This window comes from Rattus rattus, chromosome 11 (assembly GCF_011064425.1).
Source record: "Rattus rattus isolate New Zealand chromosome 11, Rrattus_CSIRO_v1, whole genome shotgun sequence".
Classification (NCBI taxonomy): Eukaryota; Metazoa; Chordata; class Mammalia; order Rodentia; family Muridae; genus Rattus; species Rattus rattus.
Window position 1 is genome coordinate 15,260,818 of NC_046164.1, and position 18,262 is coordinate 15,279,079.

General features: G+C 45.6%; 1 protein-coding gene across 3 annotated transcripts in view; it reads left to right on the forward strand.

Annotated features, from left to right (window-relative positions):
* Positions 1-18,262, forward strand: part of Lrrc8c (leucine rich repeat containing 8 VRAC subunit C) — an 87,183-nt gene that overhangs the window by 18,366 nt on the left and 50,555 nt on the right. The window contains exon 2 of one of the 3 annotated variants that reach the window (XM_032916213.1): positions 6,349-6,419. The exons of 1 other annotated variant lie outside the window; for it this stretch is intronic. The gene's annotated coding sequence lies outside the window, so the exon portion shown is untranslated. Of the gene's footprint in view, positions 1-5,326; positions 6,420-18,262 lie in introns of those variants that run through there. One more of the 3 variants, XM_032916214.1, reaches the window with a different exon arrangement.

Below are 18,262 nucleotides of genomic sequence, written 5' to 3' on the forward strand. Positions count from 1 at the left end.
AAATGTACATGCTCCAAATGTATGAAGTGCTTGTTGGCAACTAGGAAAGGTGATGTCATATCCTCAGCTGCTGTGCGTTTGGGCCTGGAGGCTTTCTGTGCTGGAATTCATCCATCCGGGTCTGCTGGGAGGTGCTATTTCATTTCACGGCCAGCTGCACACGTTTCCTTTTAGCCTTTGTCTTCTTGCCTGTGAAATCACCTATCCCAGCTTCCCTGACTCTGCGAATGTCAACATAGCTGATGTGTACAAGGTAGGTGCTCTCCTTAGACACAAACTCGTATGGCCGTGGAGCCTTCCCTCCTTGTGTTCCAGTCCAATGGGAAGGTGCTGACCTGTTAAATACATCAAGAGTCCATTGTCAAAACAGATGGGACACTGAACATAGCCTCTGGCTGACAGGCGGATGACCTCTGGGCTACAGCTTTAACTGTTCGACAGATGCAAATCCACACAAAATGCACCGGGGGCAAACCACAGCAGGAAATAACACCAACATTTTCTGAATGTTGTCAAAGGATACTTTTTCAAAAATTGAAACCTGACTTTACTATAGAGTCAAACACGCGAAAAGTTTGCCAAACTCAGAATGGCCAAAACTGTTTCCCAGATTCTCAGGGGCTCCTCGAAGGGATTCTTAGGATGGGGAGATGCCTCAGCTGTGATGAGCTGCCCTTCAGAGGACCAGAGTTTGGTTCCCAGCACCTACATGGTGGCCCCCAACCCTGTAACTGCAGCTCCAGGGGATCTGATACTCTCATGTCTCCCCTTTGAGGGTAGCTTACTCATGTGACACAGGTAAAATATAAACATCTTTAAAAAAAAAAATGTTACAGTATCATTGCCCAGTTACATCTACAACTAGGAAATGTGCTTTAAAGAAACAAATGCCATTAGGTGTTTTCTTCTGGACCCAAGTACAACTCTGGAGTTTAGCCAAAACTATTCAGAAAATCAAAACAAGACGTACTCCCTTAATCACTGAGGAGGCCACTTAAATTGCCCTTTGGTAGCTCGGAAAAAGCTCCTATACTATTCATTTTTTATTTCAGGGTTTTAGACTGCACATCCTTATCCATCCTAAGCTTTATTTAAAGGTCTTTGTCTCTAATATAATAGACATGCATTGTTGATCAGAATAAAAGACTGGCAATGAGCGTCCTCAAACTTCAAACATGGGAGAGACATTAAGGCTCATCACCTCATTTCTAGACTTACGTCACTCGTGAGGCACAACTCTCTTCGAATCATGCCCTGAGGAGGAGCTCCCACTCAGCCCAGTTCTCAAGCCTGCTCCCAGTTTAGATGGTACGTCATCTTAAGCCCCATAGACTGACTCTTTTCAAATGGCCTTTACATCTTTACACTGGACTGTTCCAACTGTCGTGTCTCAGCCTTGAAGCCAATAACTGCAGCTCTATGCCTCTCAGAGTGAGCCTGTCTGGGACTTCTCAGAACCCTGAACAGGCATGACGACGTAGGGTTCATGCGGCCTGGATCCTCAGCCTGCTTTTATGCCATCCGCTTCTGACATAGATTTTACATGCTTTAAAGGCAGTATATAAAAACAGAGCACATGACCTGTAAAACCTGGGCATTGTACGATCCCTCTCTGCCTTAAGGGAAAAAGCTCCCATTCCCTGAAATTAAGACAGTAAGTGGACAACTTATTTTTCAAAAATGTTGTAGCTAGTTTGCTATAAAGAGAAAGCTCTATTAGAATTCAAAGATTGGCTTGCTCATCTATCTGTGTGTCTGTCTATCTATCCAACTATCCATCCACCCACATGTTCATCCATCTATCCATCCATCCATCCATCCATCCATCCACCCATCCGTCCACCCACCCATCATCCATCCATCCATCCATACATCCATCCATCCATCCATCCATCCACCTGCCCATCCGTCCATCTGTTTGTCTGTCCATCCATCTGTCTGTCTGTCTGTCTGTCTGTCTATCTATCTATCTATCTATCTATCTATCTATCTATCTATCTATCTATCTATCTATCTATCTATCTATCTATCACTTTGGAGAATTGAACCACTGACTGAGCTACATCTCAACCCCAAAGACTTCCGTTGGGTAAGAGTATTTTATAGCAAAGACCATGGCAAAAAATCATTAGATTTGACATTGAAATATCAGGAAAGATCACTAACTTGGTTGTCAGATGGTCAGCTCTGGGTGGTAATTGCTTGCCCAGAGTATGTCTTTTGTCACTGACGCTCATAAGCATCAAACAACTAAGCATTTTTCTCCAGGAAATATTGATTTCTTCTGGGAGGAGGTTGTAAGTAGCATCAGGCACGTAGGTTTGGACAGTGGGCAATATAGTAGTATATTTATGTATCATCATCATCATCACATGAGTCTTGAAGCAGAGTTTTATTCTGTAGCTTGATCACATTGACCTTGAACTTGCATTGACCTTTGTATTAAACCAACCAAAACCATCTTGGGAAGGAGAGGACTTAATCACAACTTATATTCACTGAGGGAAGCCAGGGCAGGAGTTTAAGGCAGGAACCTGGAGTCAGAAGGTGAAGCAGAGTCAGTGAGGAGTGCTGTGTGCTGACTTGCTTCCCGTGACTTGGACAGCTACCCTTCTTATAAAACCTAGGATCACCACCCACAGTGCTTGGAGCCCTCCTCCATCTATTATTAATCAAGAAAATGCCCCACAGCCCAGTCTGATGAAGACAATTCCTCAACTGAGGCACCTTTTCCCCCAGGAAACTTTGGTTTGTGTCTTCCTGCCTCTGCCTCTCAGGGGCTGGGATCTGAGGTATACGTCACCACATCTAGCTTACGCAGTCCTGGGGATTGACCCGGAGCTTGGTGCATGCTAAGCAGACACACTCCCAACTGAGCTCCATCCTAGCCCTGATCTCCTCTCCACTTTCGTTTCCCTAACATTTAATTTTCCTATGTATTTGTTACTATGACGGTTGTGGGGGTTTTGGGTTTTTTTTCTGCTCATGCCCAAATGCTTTGTATTTCATTTTTGTGCAATTGTAACAAATTATCAGAGTCTGGGACACTTACAGTGAACAGAAATTTCTTGGCTCACAGTGTGGATTGGGAAGTCCGATATCAAGGGACCAGCATCTGCAGGCCTTCCTAGTACATGCGTGTCTTAGTTTGGTGAGCAGACACCATGACCAAGGCAATTCTTATAAGGACAACATTTAATTGGGGCTGGCTTACAGGTTCAGTCCATTATCATCAAGGTGGGAACATGGCAGCATCCAGGCAGGCATGGTGCAAGAGGAGCTGAGAGATCTACATCTTCATCTGAAGGCTGCTAGCAGAACACTGACTCCCAGGCAGGTAGGAGGAGAGTATTAAAGCCTACACCCGCAGTGACACACCTACTCCAACAAGGCCACACCTACTCCAACAGGGCCACGCCCTCTAATAGAGCCACTCCTTGGGCACTATTAAAAATCACTACATGTCATAGTATTGGAAATAAAGCATACACGAATCACCACAATGTGTATGCCACAACAGCCTCTCTCTGTTATGACCTCCAATTTGACGTCGTTGCTGGGGGCGGGGGTGAACTACTTGAATCTCAATACCTGATGGGCCTGAGTCATCTTTATCCTGACACAGCTCAAAAGTGTGAGTGAGGAGAGAGAAATCAAGAATACTGACGCTGTGTTTCCATATGTGGCTCTGTTTATCGCTGCGATGGGTTTGGACCTTGGGCTTCTTGTCGAGTGTTCTTCACGTAGTACGCTCATGTTTCCATCCATGGGTGCCCCACTCGTTGCAGAAAAGATTCTTTTCCTACTTCAGAAATCTGAGAGCAGAGATAAAAGCCTTCAGCTTAAAGGACCAAATCTCACTTACTATCTTATATCTTAACTCCTAAAAGCTGAGACACGGTCAGATGGCTCAGTGGAGAAAGGTGCTTGCCGCCATGCCTTACGACTTGAGTTAAATGAATCCTTAGAACACATATGGTGGAAGGAGAAAAATGGATATTTGGAAATCGTCCTCTGACCACCACGTGTGCAGCGACATGCGTACACCCTACCCCATGTCAACAAAGCAAATATATCAAAAAGCGTGTGAACTTTACGGCTGAGTCTACATCCTTTCTACAAGAAATTTTCAACAGAACATTTCTTCCAAAGCCAAAAGTCATCGGGAATAAATGACCATGAAAATTGGCCCTGCGGATCTGCCCCTCATCCTCCTTTTGACCTTGGCACCACAACCACCACCCACCCACACATAGTTGTGGTGTAAACACCAAGGACATTGCTTTTCCTCCCTTATAATACTCTAGACATGGTCATAGGACATTTAGGGCTTGCCTTGCTTATTTCTTGATGTCCTCCCATGGCTAACATGTATCCATAGCTGGTCAAATTAAGATAGTTACTACAAGGCCTGCAATCCCGTGTCAGAAACAGGGAGAAAGGTTGGCAGTAGGCGAGTTCCTTAGGCGGTTAAGCAAGTCACCTCCATTGGCATTTAATTGGCTAACACTGAGTCACATGCCCATACCCACCGGCAGGGCACTGGAATGCCAGCCTCCCTGAGTTGGAGGGGAGAACTGGACACTGGAACTGATCCGTAGAGTAAGACTAGCGGCATCGACCATTCCTGGGGAGCACAGGATTTAGCTCCCAGGAAATCCGTCTTCAGGAGACATTCAACCCTATAAACCATAGCTGAATTCCTTAGGCTCGGTTTGATGACACCTAGTAGACCCCCATAGGTGCAGCTGTGTTCTCAGAGTGACTTATGGTCACACCAGCAGGTCTAACTGTGTGGATTGGCCCTTGCTGCTGTTGTGCACCTGACAGATTCAGATGTGTATGCAATGCGTTAGAATTAACCCACCGCTAGCCCCCTTCCTTTGCCTGTGAGCATCTTCATCTTGCCTATCCCCTACTGGTCTCACTGCTAGAGAAAATGATACTCCCACCTCCAGCAGCTGTTACCAGTCATTAGCTCTTGGAAAGGGATGGGGCATCTATACCTCCTCCATCCAATGATGGGTTAAAAGGGATGGGCTTGTGCAGGTGTTCTTAGCTGCCGTGTGTGTGTGTGTGTGTGTGTGTGTGTGTGTGTGTGTGTGTGTGTGTGTGTGTGTGTGTGTGTGTGTGTCTGTGCCTGTGTGGTATGTGGTGTATGTCTGTGTGGTGTGTGTCTGTGGTGCATGTGTGTCTGTATGGTATGTGTGTATATATATATCTGTGGTATGTGTCTGTGTCTCTGTGGTGTCTCTGTAGTACATGTCTGTGGTGCGTGCATGTGTGTATGTATGTCTGTGTGGTGCATGTATGTGTGTCTGTATGTGTGGTGCATGCATGTGTGTATGTATGTCTGTGTGGTGAGTGTGTCTGTATGTGCGAGCACGCGCCTACGTGCATAAAAGCATGTGTGTTTGCAATGGCGATGTGATATCCGGATGGCAGTATTTCATGACACTGCCATATCCTCCAGCGTTTACATTCTTTCTGTCCCATCCTCTGCCATGTTCCTTGGGCCTTGAGGGGGTGATGATGCGGATTTAGGATCCACATCGTTTAGGATTTAGGATGAAGCGTTCATCAGTCACGTATTCTCAGCACCTTGACCAGATAGGAGTCAGCATTAACTGCCGCCCTGTTAAATGGAGCAAGAGAGCAGCACATGTCTGGGTATAAGCGTAAGTTGTTGGGAGGCAGTCTAACAGCAGATTCTTCTAGGGAAACAGTGGTAATGTGTTCTCCACCCACGAACCCTTGTTCTTAGGGAACCCCTCAGTTGATATCATTGTTGGTTTGGGCTATAGAAGCTTCCTGAAAACTTTTAGTCATGCTCCAGAGGTACCCAGTGCCAAGTAGGCACTGAAACACTGAACCTGGAGAACCTAGATTGCTCATCTGGGGCCTCTCGGGTAGAGAGGACTGATGTTCGTGGGGTTTTGTCTGGTACCTATGGATTAAAGATGGGTGATCTGAAGACTCATGTCAAGGCATGGGAGAAATTACACAATGCAAATGTTTTAAGAAGGCACCACACTTTGAGAACTCTTACGGGCATTTTCCATGAACTTTCCATGCAGGTAAAGGCGCACGTAGGCAACACCAGAAGATCCCAAGACAGAAGCTGAGCTTTTCTATTTGGCCTTTTAAAATAATCATAATTGTTACATTTATTGCCAGGACTTTTTTTCTAATTGTGCATAATTTAAAGAGGTTAAAAGCCATCCAGTAGAGTCCTGTTGCGAGCCTAGACCTTGCTGCCAGTAAAGCTTACACTGTGGATGCTATACCGAACAGAACGAGCTGTGCAAGATGGAGTCAAGATGACCTATATTTATTTTTATTTTTTAGATTAATGTGGCTGCTTATGACTAAGAATTCTGGGACCACAGATGTTCAGAGAAGTAACATATACATATAAGGTAATAACAGGAGTGTTTCTAATTAATTTCACTGCTAACATAGATTGTTCTAAGGGCTTTTTAACCAGTCTTCACATACAAAGAAACTGTGTTCAGCTCATAAAGAGCAGATATGCACAAATCACCTTTGAGTTCTGGATTAAATGCTATGGATGTAATGTTGTTACTGCAAGCATGTGATGTCTTTGTTATAGTGTGTCTAGCTGTGACAGTGACTTCAGTAATCAAGGGCCACTGTCGTTTGAAAGGTACTTACCATGATCGCAGTTTGCTTCTGCAGAAATTGGGGATGGGCTCCTTTTTAACACCAGAGAGAAAAAATTCGACTCAAACGAAACAATGCATACTATCCTATACTATATGAGTATCTGTACGTTATATTATTAGCTCTTTGGTTTGGTTTGGGTTTGGGTTTTGTTTGTTTTGTTTTGTTGAGTCCTGTGTATCCCAGGCTGGCAGAGAACACTGTAGCTAAAGATGACCTTGAACTTCTGATCTTCCTGCCACCTAGTGCTAGGATTACAGGTTTGGGGAACCACACCCAGTTTAGGCAGTGCTGGGATGGACTCCAGGACTTCATGCATGCCAGGCAAGCGCTCTACCAACTGAGATTCACCCTGAAGAGAATTTTAGAAGTCAAAGCAAAATTATTTGGAAGGGGGGACAATAATGTCACTCATACGAGGAGCAGGCATGTTCCTAGAAGCCCCTCGGGAATGGGGTGTGCCTGGGGTGTCTTTACATTCCCTCAACTGCAATTTTTTTGTTGAAGCTTATGATGCTTCCCAAAAGTCCCCTCGGACCACACCCAGATGCATAATTGATGTCTCACAGGAGGAGAGCATCAAGCCCGAGAACAGAGGCTTTCCTTGATGGCCTCGGCCCCTCAGCTGTTTGGTTTAACCAGCCTCTCTGGTAAGAGACTCATCTGAATCTCAAGATTCGTTTGCTCTGAGGCTTTCTGTTTCCGTGAGACCTCTTCCTGTTGACATTCTCACTGAATGAGAATCATTTGCGTGACATCATACTCAGCGTTAAGTATGGCATCTGAGGACAGCCGGAGACTGATTAATTAATTAATCTGTTTGAGTGTGTTTGCTTGGAAACGTGGAAAGAAGCCGTTTGAGATACATTGTGTTTGTAGAACGTTATCTGAAAGGACGAGAGAATTCTTCACCTCGTGAACATTTTCAGATAGTCCCTTCTGCTTATCTCAAACATTTCGCTCTCTGTGGCATTTTACTCAGAAGTGGCGAGGGAGGCAGGATGGCCATGATTTAAAAATATACATCCATGTCCTCAGTCTAGGAAAGATTCTCCTGGGTGCTGTCTCTGGTTTAATATTAGGCTCACGTATGGGCAAGACTGAGCAAGTCCTCATTTTTTGTCTCCCTAAAATGAATCAATAGATTTAAAAATTGAACCTGTGGGTTGTTATTTCTTGAAGGGAGTGATAATGACACGTTTTTAATATAAATATGCTGTGAGCTGTCTGCAGACCAGAGAACGGACTCATCCAAGCCCTGAGTGAAGCAGAGGCTGCTTTTAAGTTCTGTGATGTTATTAAGGACCGAAGGCTAGAGAGCTCAAAATTGACACCCAGAGCGAGAAACCAGGGAGAGAACAAACAAAACACGTCTGTGTTGTCCGCTCTAGGAAATGAGAGGTAGTGAGAGCCCCTGGGTTTCACATAGTCCTGCAGAGGACAGTGCCTAGAATGCCAATAGCGGACAATGGCGGTCAATGGATCCAATCATGCCCTGTGCTTATATAAATGTCACAGGGAGCTCATGTGGTCCAATTCCTATTAGTCCAGGTAAGAGCCCCTTTGACGTTGGTCTGAATAAACAGTGGGAGAAGAGAGAGCAGCCTCCTGGCCGATGAGTTCTTCTGAGAAAGACCAGGAAGAAGTGCAGTGTTGTCTATAGAATGTCACTTCACAGCACTGTGAACTGGCTCTCCTGGGCGACATTCAGGACTTCCCCTGTAAAACCCCAGACAAAATAGTTAACTGAAACCTCAACTTCTCCCACACACGTAGGCATGTAGGACCTTGAGTCTTGGGATATGGAGGAGTTAAATAATGCAGCTCACGTGAGGTGTCTGTGCCTTCTTGGTAACACTTTAAGCCTTAGTTTGCGTTCTAGGGTTCTCCTTTATACATAGTGGGGCACCTTGGTCAAATAAGGTCAGTATTATTATCTTCCATTTATCAAACACAGACCCCATCTTAACTTTTCTGCTCAAAGCGTTATCCGGGTTCAGAAACTAGGTGGTGGAGCTAAACCATAGGCATGTACAGTTCCGTGTGGTGTGAACCGTTACTGCCCAGGCAACTAGGTCAGGATCTGGGAGTGCCTGAATAAGGCTCTTAGACTCTGCCCTTACTCTTTGCCGTGTGGGAGGAGAGATAGATGAGACAGTATATAAATAGCCCAGGCACTGAAGGAGTGTCCACAGCAGGTAGGAAGTGTTGGCCTTGGATTATGTATGGAAACACTCAGCCACAGGCTCTCAAAATAGGGCTCTGTAGCTATGGCCCGAGCACCCTTCAGTAGTATTCAAGCAGGCTGCTTTTCTCCAAAGTTGAGTTCATGGAGCATCTGTCAGTCCTGCTGTAATCTGAAGGAAAATATAAGCTAAAGATGTTATCTTAAAATGGGCCCAGCCAGGCATGGTGGCATTTGCCTTTAATCTCAGCAACTTGAGAGATCGAGTTAAGGGATCTTTTATGAGTTCAAAGCCAACCCCATCTACATAGCAAGTCCCAAGCCAGCCAGAGCTACATAGTAATACCCTGTGTCAAAAATTAATAAATACAGGGCTGAGGGTGTCGCTCAGTGGTACAGCATATGTGCAGCATGTTCAGGGATCTGTTCAATCCCTAGCTGTAATCGATCAATCAATCATTTAATCCATCATGGCGTACTGAAACCATTCTATGTAAGCAAACTCTACATTTGTTAGAGTAGCGCATAGCTCTGGTCTTCCCGTAAGGCCTTCCGATGTGTTACTTTACTTTTATTTAAGATGTTTCTTGGAAAACTGGTCCAAACCCAGGGTCCTACTCCTGTGTTTGCTTGATAAACAGAAGCTAAAAATATCGATCTTGCTTTAACAAAACCACCTCTATCTAGAAAGGAAAACCCTGGTGCACAAACTAAAATAAAACACCTCACGGCTGGGTCCTACACCAGACACTCTAGTCTAACTCACTCAGGAATGATGGCTCTGCCCTGTGGCCAACAATGAGAGACCTCTCACACCTTGCATGGGTCCCCTGCCCCCCCCCCCAATCCCAGGATTTCCAGTAAATCCTGCAATCCTAGCTCAGCCAGGGTTCTAGCAGTAGATTCTTCACTGGGTGGTTCCTGGTGCATACTTACACAGATGTACTCAAACACGAAACGCTGCCCAGGTTTCAAAAGTAGCTCCCAAAGGGTCACGAGGACTCCTAACCGGGCCCCAGGGACCTTTCTACACAGTACCCATTTTTCATGTTGTCGTGGGCTAACCGACCTACAGGCTTGCTCTAGACCCCCTTGGGGGTTTTGTTTTATTTTTGTCTTGAGAACGTGTCTCACTATATATAGCCCTGGCTTAGCGGCCCTCGTGGTCACAAAGCACGCTGTACTGGGTATTGGAATGTGGACATGCTTGCCCTCAGCCTCCTGAGGGCTGGGATTGAAGGTACGGAGTGCCTTACCTGGTTCATTTCCTTAACGACTGCCATTCTAATGAGGGTAAGATAGAACCTCAACGCAGCATTTAAAGCGCTTTTAGTCCCTTGTGGAACTGGACATTTCTCACAGTTATTGTTTCTGGTCCATCTCTGGGGAACTGTTCGTCTCATTAGTCCAGGTACTGACCTGGTTATTTCATTTCTTGTTAAGCTTCTTGTGTTCTTTGTATATTCTAGCTACTAATCCTCCGTCAGACACACAAGCAAAGATCCTTTTTTCCTCCTTCTGTAGACTTCTTCGCTGGATTAGCTGTTTGTTTGGTCGGATGAGGCCCCCTTTGCTGATCATTGGCCTTTTTTCTCAGCACCTGGAGTTCTGTTGTGAAGTTCTTGCCTGTGCCTCTAACTTGAGATATTTTCCCCATGTTTTTCCTCTAACAGTGTTTGGATCTTGTTTAAAATCTGTTATGGAGGTCATTTAACAACCAGTCCTTCCTAAACTTTCTATTCGACAAATGGAGTCCCGGCACAGTGCGGTGCACCGGAGCGTTTTGCGTTTGCACACGCTGGAGTGTGCACGCACACTACCAGGCCCTTGACATCTGTTCGCCGCCCGTATTCCTTTGCCTCTCTTCACTCCCGTGCCATTTCTTTGTGCACCCTCTTTCTACTTCTTTATTCCTTCTTTATCCAGTTCTCTGCATTCAGTAAGGAACACAGGCCACACGGGCAGATGCTGTCCTAAACAGTTGGGACAAAAATAACTCCCAAATTAAGCAAAAGAAATTCCTGCTTTGGTGGGACTCCAAACGGACGAAGACAGGAAAGGAAACACACATCCAGTTGAAATCTGCAGCATATTTAACTGGGATGGCTGGTGTGGAAGAGCAAAGGAAGTGTGCGCCGTGGGGTCTAACGTTAAATCGGCTTTGCGGTGTCACTGTCCAGATAAGAGGTGGCGATGACGTACACCACCATGCGGTGAGAGAGAGAGGGTCAAAAGTGGTTGAGATCTGAGTCAGATTCAAGAAGCCCCAAAAGAAGGTGAGAGGTGCTAGTGTGCTATTACCAGGAAGGGGAGAATTCTGAGCAGAGGAGTTGAACTTATGAAGGTCCTGAATTGGGGGTAGATGTGGAATGTTCTAAGGCCGTCTAGAAGGGCCACCGTGGCCACAGCAGACAGAATGAGCAGGACAGAGCTGACTAGCTAAAGGCAGGAGCGAAGGAGCTTTTCCCTGAATGAGACGGAGAGCTGTTGGGAGAGTTGGTTCACAGGAGAAGTCGAGAATTTTAAGGCTTTCCTTCTAGCTGCTCAGTGGAGACCAATCTATGGTAGAAGAATGGAAATCAATTAAGAGGCTCCTGTGGTCATCCAGTTGTGCTATGATCATGATGTGGATCATGGTAATGGTATAGATTGGTCAGAAATAGAGGCTGCAGGCATAGACCAGCGGTAAAGGGCATATCTGGAATATTCAGGGCCCTGGCATTTATTTCCAAAGGTGGAGGTGGTAAATAAATGGCTGGAATATATAGTTTTTCCACCTTCTTCTTTAAAATAAGAGCCCTCGACACTCTGATGAGGAAGCCAACCGTGGCTGCTTACAGCATTCGCTCCCTTTATGTCACTTGAGTAGGACTCAGACAGTATCTCCTTGAAAGAGGATCATCAGTGTGAACCTGTTCCCGCCTCACCTACACGATCCTGAAGCCATCACACTGTTCTGTGCCTGTTCATTACCGGCCACGTACCCTTAGGGATTGTGACCTAAACTGTCGCCGAGAAAGAACCATTGCTTAGTGAAGGCCTGCACTTCCGCTCGTGGAGTGGGCGGGTCTTAGAGCCATGGAGTGAACATACCACTGCTAGGTACACTGTAAGGGAACCCGTGCTTCAGGAGAGCCCAGTACAAGAGTGCCTCTTGTCTGCTCCCTCTTCTCAAAACTAAGTCCACCCACTCTAAACTCTGAGAGTCAACGGATATTTCTTATATTCACTTTTCATAAAGATTTATTTATTTCTATGTCATGCGCGAGTGCCTGCATGTATGTCTTTGTGCCACATTGCCTGGTGTCCAGAGTCAAGAAGAGGCCGTCAGAGCCTCTGTCTGGAACTAGAGTTGTGTACAGGTGGTTGGGAGACCGTGTGTGGGACTGGGAGGCAAACTTGGCTCCTCTACAAGTAAAGCAAATGCTCGTAGTGACTGAGCCGTCCCTGCAGCCCTTCTGTTGTGCGTTTCTGACAACTACAGCAGAGAGGATTTCCAGTCGTGCTTACACTGATTTTCACTCAATCCTTCATCAGTTACCTAGTGAGTGCATGTACGTGCCTGGGCATTCAAAGGAAGGAAGGAGTGAAGGCCAGACAGGAGGTTCTTAAGGAGTTTACCTTGCATAAAGGAGGCAGACGAAACACAAGTGAAGAACACAGATGCACAGCACAGGGAGCGAAGATAACACCAGGAAGAGGGCATGGCAGTGAAAGGGTTCACAATATTGGGACAGCATAATGCTGTGCAAGTGTGTGTGTGTGTTAGTGTAGTACTGTGTGAGAGTTAGTGTGTATATATGTGATAGTGTACTATGCAAGAGTTAGTATGTTTGTGGGTGGGGTAGTATACTGCTGTGCAAGAGTTTGTGTATGTGTGATAATGTAGTGGTGTTTAGTAGTTAGTGTGTGTGTGTGCATGCACATGTGTGTTAATGTAGTGCTGTGCAAGAGTTTGTGTGTGTGTGTGTGTGTGTGTGTGTGTGATAGTGTAGTTCTGTGCAAGAGTTATTATGGGGGGTACGTGGTATAGTGTACTGATGTGCAAGAATTGGTGTGGGGTGCATGTCCATGCATGTATATGGCATATATACATGTTCTTGTGGTTTGTACTTATATATGTACATGTGGGAACCAGATGCTGATGTTGTCTCTCTTCTATGTTGGCTCTTTATTCTTTGAGACGGGTCTCTCACTGAGCATGGAACTCACTGACTCAGCTCCGCTGGCCAACAAATCCCAGAGAGTCCACCTATTCTCAACTCCCCCGTGTATAGCATGCCTGGCTCTCACGTGGATGCTTAGAGTTGAAACTCAGGTACTCGTGTTTGTGCAGCGAGAACTTTACCCACTGACCCATCCCCCAGCCGCTAGTATTAATATTCTCAAAGGGCAACCAAGCAAACATCTCCAGAAGTGGTCTTCCTGAAAAGGAAGGACGCACCATATCTGGAGCAAAATGTTCTTTGTTTCAGGAAGTCCTTAGACAGCGTTCCTCTCTGCATGCGCTCCATGGTAACACTTCTATGTCCTAAACACCCCTGAGTTGGTTCCCCTAGCTGAGAGTTTCTGATTCCAGTCTAGCATATCCAGCTGCTTATGAAATCCATCTTCTTGGACACCTAGCACGCGTTTCTCTAGCGAAGCCCCCGGAGTGCTCTGCAAACTCGCTTTCCCTACAGTCTAAGTCTTCTGTTGGTCAGAAATGACTCCACTCTTTTCAGTTTTACAGAAATAAGTACGAATCTTGGACTTGTCTTGACTTCTCTAAACTCCATTAACAAGTCCATCAGCTAAAGCCTGGGTTATGTATATTCGGAATTTTTTAAGAGGTAAATTTGGAGCACATAGGTTTTAAAAAGGAAAAAAAAAAGACGTAAAATAGAAATCTGAGTGATGCTGACAGAGGGGCCTGCATGGAATATTTTTTGGTAGAACAATTAAGCCAGAGCTAAGGGTGTGTGAGCATCCTGGTAGTGTGACATCTGCTAAAGGAGCTATGGCTCCAGAGAGCTCCTCTCTGTGTCTGTATTAGTCAGGGTCCTCTACAGTCACAGAACGTATGGCATGTCCTTCTATATTGAGGGAACTTATTATGATAACCTACAGCATTTAGTCCATCTCCCTAACAATGGTCAGCTGTGAATGGAAGGGCAAGAATCTAGTAGTCGCTCAGTCCCACAAGGCTGGTTGTTCCAGCTGGTCTTCTGTAGAATTGAGTTCCAACTCAATTGCACTGGCAAATAAGTGCAAGCAGGTGAAGAAGAACGAATCTTCCATCTTCCAATGTCCTTATGTAGGCCTCCAACAGAAGGTGTGGCCCACATTAAAGGTCTGTACCACCACGCCTGGATCTATGACTTGTTTAGTCCCAGGCTGACCTTGAGCTCAGAGATCTCCTTGCCTCAGTCTCCTGGGATTAAAGGTATGCGCTACCTTGCCTGTGCCTAAGCTTTTCATGGCCAACGTGCCTCAAGATCTCCATGCCAAGATCCAGGTCAGAAGCCTGTATCTTCCAGCCTAAAGATCTGGATCACAGGTGAGCCCTCCAATTCTGGATTGTAGCTCACTCCAGATATAGTCAAGTTGACAACCAGGAACAGCCACCATCGTGCCCGAGGGTCTTTCCATCAGAGCTTGTTGCAGGATGAAGGCTGCAGCCCGTGCTTTGGGAGGAGTTATCCGCACTTATGGATTAGCATACATAAAATATACCTCAAAAACCTCCAGCCCTGGAAATATTCTGAGCTGAACAGGGGAGCCAGAATTCGTCATCCAGTTTTACTTTTAAATCAGACATCGAAACCAGTCATAGAAAGCCAGCCCTTTCTGTGAACGTATCTGCAATGAAAGAAAGTCCACCTTTTCAGGAGTGACAACTGTCAATGTCATAATTATACATAGGATTGCCATATAAATTAGCCGGTTTAGAAATCTGTCGTGTGTGTGTGGTATTTGTATGTGTTCTGTAATTACACAGAACACTTGACTGACAGAGGCGGGAAGGGAGATCCTGGTAATCTTCTTGGGGCAAGAGATGGTTAATGAGTAGCCTAACCTAATTAATCTGAACAAGAACAATGAGGGGGGAAGTATGTAGTCAGTGTCCTTGTATTTTAATTTGGTGTAAGTTTCCCAGTATTCAATTCTCGGTACAGAAGGTACTTGCTGTTTGGCCACTGAGTTCCTGGAATTACACCCAGATACCCCTAAATTAGGAGACTGGAACAGGACAGGATTTGGGAACTGTGCTCTCCGCCCAAATAGAAGCGAGTATAACTAAGAGGGCAATGCGTTGATAGAAGCGTTTTGTTTTGTAAGGCAAAACTCTAATTATTAACATTAACCTTCTTACAATAGCCACAATAACTTCTCAACAGATGAATATGTAAAAATTTTTTTAGTGAACCAAGTAGTTTAATACCCTGTAAAACTCCATTTTTCCTGTGAATGAGTGGTGAGCAGGTTCCGAGTTAGCGACTCCGTGGACGAAGCTGAGTCCTCTGAGCCACCTGAAAGCCCTTTTCTTAGACTGGGTCTTCCTTTGCCAGAGCTGTGGGCTGTGTGTTCAACTCACAAACACAACTGCCATGAATTCCGTCCAGAGACAGCGAGCTTCCCACGCGGGTGCCTTTGTCAGCAGGTATCCAGGCTGCCTGTCCCATGAAGGAGATAGTGAAGTGGGAGAGCACCGGTGATGGAGTCGCACAGATAGAAGTTGGAGGTTTCGCTCTGTCTTCCACGGACTTTGTAACTTGTTTAACTTGTACGTAGGTTTCATCTTCTATGAAGCAAGGCAGGGCCTACCTGGTTGACTTACTGCAGAGCAAAAGGATAATGCCGTGCTTGACGCCCGGCAGTCGGCAGGCACAGGAGCACTGTCAGTTGTTAGACCTGCGATTCTCACTTAGGAAAATGAGAAATCTGATTCAAGGTTTTTGTTTTGTTTCGTAAGGCATTTTTCCCCTTAATGTGAAGCCTCCTATTATTAATATTAATTTCCTTATAATAGCTTCTCAACAGATGAATATATCAATTTCGTTAGCGAACCAGCTAGTTTAATTAGGGCTGCTGACAAGGCTCAGGGGCAGGGACAGCTGAGCAGTGGCCACACCACTGAAGAAAATGTCTCTCCTCCAGAAACAATCATCTGCCTATAGCTCCTCAGGGAGGGGTGGGGCCCTGGCGTCCCCCTTCTAGTGTGTCAATTAAAATACTTGCCATGGAATACTTTTTTGCCTTGAAAAAGAAGTGAGTCCTTCATTGTGTGATGGCGCCAGTAAATGCTGAAAAGATTATGTGAAGAGAAATGGGCCAGGCACACAGTGATAAATACTGCATGACCCCAGTTGTGTGGTGCGTCTACGGTAGTCAGAGTCCCTGCGTCAGAGAGCATGCTGGCGGTTTTGAGAAGGAGATGGGACCAGTGGGAGTCAACTGCTCTTGGTGTCTTAGTTATTGCTGTGGTACGACACCGTGACCAAGACAACTTATAAAAGAGTTTATTTGGGGCTTATGGTTTCAGGGGGTGAGTCTGTGGCAGGGAGCATGACAGCTGGCATGGTGCTGGAACCACAGTTGAGACCTCACCTCCGGATCCATAAACAGGAAGAGGCAAAGAGAGTGTGGGAGTGGCTGAGTCCTTTAAAATCTCAAATCCCCCCTCCCAGTAGCACGCCTCTTCCCACAAGGCCACACCTGATCCTTCCCAAACAGTCCCATCAATTGAGGTCCAAGTGTTCAAACACAGGCGCCTTATAGGGGCCATTCTCAACCAGACCACAAGTGGGTAGAGCGTTTCAGTTGTCAAGATAAACAAATCCTCGGCGCCTGCCGTAGAACTTGGCAGCTGCGTTCAGCAGAATCACGCTGCGCAGCTAAAACACTCGCTGAGAAGGTAGACCTTATATGACGTTTTCTTACCACAATGACAGGTTTTTTTTTCCAATTGTAAGCTCCCTAGCCTACTTACCAAAGCTAATTGTCTTCCCTCCTGCCGCTTACCGCTCACTTACCGCTTGGCACGTACCGTAGCTCTCTCTCACACGCTTCCTAACACTTACGGAGGAGAATAACCGTTCTCTTCCACCTCTTAAGGATGAAGAAGCAAATGGATTAACTAACCCAGTCACCTGGCAGAGGAAGAGGCAGGATTCTGGCCCCGGTATTTCCACTTGAGGGTCTTCCTGTCACCCAGTTTGATTCCAGGGTCTTCCCTGACTAACCCTGGAACTGAGAGTGTTGTTGTATCATAGAGTAAATTCTTAGCACGTTCAAGTCCATGGGTTCTTTTGCCAGAATCAAATAATAATAACAATAATTATTATTAATATAAATTATATAATTATTTAATTGTATTAATATAATTTATTATATTAATTTTAATAATAATAATTATTATTAATAACAACAACCAGAATCAAATAATAATAGCAATACTGTGGAACTATAATAGTGTGATTATCAGTGAGGTCTACTGACTGCCTTCCTAACTGGGGGGGGGCCATTATTTCCCCTACAAAGGCACACATCAGACCTGGAACATATAACCTCAGATGGTGTTTGCATTGGTTACTTTTATGTCACTGTGATAAAACACCACAGCCAGGGCTACTCAGGGCAAAGGGAGTTCACTTGGGCCCCTGGTTCCAGAGGGGTGACTCCATGATGGCAGCAAGTGCGGCAGGAAGCAGTGTGCTGAGAGCACGAAGCAGAGAGAGCAAACTGCAAGTGGGATGATGAGCTCAAAGCCCAGCCCTAGGGACATAGGCCCTCCAGCAAGGCCACATCCCGTGAGCCTTCCCAAACAGTGCTACCAACCAGAGGCCAAATGTTCAAATACCTGAGAGGCTGAGGGACATTTCTTATTTAAACCACCACGGGGTTTCTGGCCTTCCTGTTTGTTTTCCTATATTTTTCTCTCCTGAATAAAACCAATGCTCTAGAGGGAGTGGAGATTTGGAGAAACGTGAGTGAAAGAGTTAATACCTGACACCTCACTTTGAAAACTGGCTAAGATTTTAAAGGACGTCTCGCTCGATCCCAGCAAGCCTTTGTGAGGTACCGAGTTGGCAGTGTGTCAGTATGATCTGCATTGCCAGGCTTCCGGCCCTTGGGTATTCTCTGCTGGAGCAGTGTATGTGGGGTTTTTACATGTTGCCATGGTAAAGCTCATTCCGTGATGTGAGAGACCTTCCTGCTGGGGAAGGGTTTGTGAACGTTAGAGCCTGCAACTCCCGTTTCCACATTTCATCTCGGTGTTACCAGGGCAACCCAAATAATTTCATTTTCTCTTTGAAGTTGGAGCCTGGAAGGCTGGTCCACCTCGAACTGACTCATTTATTCTCCGACAGGGTTTTTCTCCGGTTCAATCAGCCTCTTTCCCTATGCAGA